Raw genomic sequence first — 2,484 nt, 5'->3', positions numbered from 1 at the left:
ATCCAGATTCTACAACGAAAGTTGGAATATTAAAATGAAAGTGGTTATCAAAGCCGTGTTCATTAATTTGAGTGGTATCTCTGATTTTCCTTAGCAAAATAAATACAATCTTTCCGATTTCTATCCTTTTTACCCACTGGAAGATTTTGGATTTTCTCCGTTCTGAACTACTACTCGGTTAGAGTGGCTTCCAAAGTCTAGCTCATTCTGTTCTTTGGATTTTTTTTAGATCTGTTTATACATAATATGCAAACTGGGTTTCTTATTATTTTGTATTATTATCATTATTATTTGAAATCTTTATTGCATTATTTTTTACCGATGTCAACTTTGGGCAACTTGCAACAAAGCAAACTTCTCATCATAAATTAGCAAGTGTTTTCAGAGAAGCAAACGGTCTATTTTTTTTTTTTTTTAACGGTAGGTTCATGTTTGAACATTTTACTAACACTGTTATTCCTAAATGAGGTTGACGTTAACGCTCAGGAGGGCATTGTCTGGTAGTATACAATGGAGTCATACTTGAATACTTCAGAGTCCATATGATTCTGAATCGTTTCCTGAATAATGGAAAAAGAATAACAAAGACATCCACTACTTATTCTACAATAATGACTGGGACAAGACAAGGAATGACACTCTGATTTAATTTTTTATATATATTGAAAGTGACCACCTTTAAATCCCTACATGTTCATCTACTCATGGTTTAACATCATTATCATCATCATCATCATCGTCATCATCTTCTTCTTCATCATCATCATTATCATAATCTTCTTCATCATCATCATCATCATCATCACCATCATCATCATCATCATCATCATCATCATCATCATCATCATCATCATCATCATCATCATCATCATCATCATCATCATCCTCTTCATCATCATTTGCCCAGTATTTGTTTCAGTTTGTGTTGCTTTCAGCCATTTGAAGAAAATAAATGGATAGACTTTAAATCAAACGTATCTTTTTGTTTTGCCTTCCGGTTACAACATATTTCCAATAACAGCATGATTTATACACATTTATTCAAGAATATATATAATGTGCCACACTCTGCCTTAGACAGAGGTTGCTAGTTCACAAGAACAAACATACATTTCCATTTCTAAAACACTGATTCATGTGCCGTCTACCTCATGTCAATAGACATTTTGATATATAGATATATAGATACAATTATGTGTGGAATTCATGTCGAACAGACTGCGAGTAGAACAACGAAGGGAAGTACAAGAAAACACGCGAATATGCCGAAGGCCTTTTCGCATTTACTGCTTCTTCAGGGTATGCCCTGATGAAGCAGTAGATGCGAAAAGGCCTTCGGCATATTCGTGTTTTCTTGTAATTCCCTTCGTTGTTCTACTCGCAGATACAATTATGTATGAATGATAAATACATACATCTTCTATACATATACATATATATAAATGTGTGTGTATATATGTAAATACATATACACATGTACATACATACATATATATATATATATATATATATATATATATATATATATATATATATATATATATATATATATATATATATATATATATATATATATATAGATATAGATATATATATATATATATATATATATATATATATGAAAAGAGAAACAGCCACAGTAGAAAATGAAACTAAACCGTAACGTTTCGAACTCTTCACGAGTTCTTCTTCAGACGAATAAAACCGAAATGGATCCATTTCGGTTTTATTCGTCTGAAGAGGAACTCGTGAAGGGTTCGAAACGTTAGGTTTTAGTTTCATTTTCTACTGTGGCTGTTTCTCTTTTCATCTTTCTGTACACGTTACTGTGTTTTGTGTTTGTGTTTATATATATATATATATATATATATATATATATATATATATATATATATATATATATATATATATATATATATATATACATATTATATATATATATATATATATATATATATATGTATGTATGTATGTATATATAAGAAAAACCCACAATACAAAAACTAGATTTATTGAAAATAAGACTACAGTTTCGAAATCCAACTGGATTCCATCCTCAGGTCTGAAGAGGAAAGGGAGAGGAGGGAGTATAAAAGAGAGAGAGGAGAGACAACGCGGTAACCCGGGGCAGGTGAGGAGAGACGAACGGAAGCAGAAGGAGGTCACATAAGGTCGGAGGATCTGGCGGACTGTGGACCGGGTGGCCGGCATACGGGAGAAGGCGGAGGATGTGGGAAGCAAGGAGACTATCAGCGTACTTATGTTGAGACAGACACTTGGTAAGACTGGCGCCTGTTTCGCCAAAGTACTGCTTGTCACGGGAGGCACAAGGAACAACATAGGTGCCCACCTTCGAGGTAGAAGGAGGGCTGGTATGGACCAGGTTGTAACGGAGAGTGTTCATCTGGCGAAAGATCAGCCCGCAGTTGAGAGGGTGAAGAGGGCGACGGAGAGAGTAGATCTCCTCAGTGTAGGGCAGGCTGA

At 34.3% G+C, this 2,484-nt stretch overlaps 1 pseudogene; it reads right to left on the bottom strand.

The window, feature by feature from the left end:
• Nucleotides 1–482: 482 nt before the first annotated feature.
• Nucleotides 483–2,484, bottom strand: part of LOC119585546 — a 2,510-nt pseudogene continuing 508 nt past the window's right edge.

This window comes from Penaeus monodon, chromosome 3 (assembly GCF_015228065.2).
Source record: "Penaeus monodon isolate SGIC_2016 chromosome 3, NSTDA_Pmon_1, whole genome shotgun sequence".
Lineage (NCBI taxonomy): Eukaryota > Metazoa > Arthropoda > Malacostraca > Decapoda > Penaeidae > Penaeus > Penaeus monodon.
This window is presented reverse-complemented; position numbering and strand designations above follow the sequence as displayed.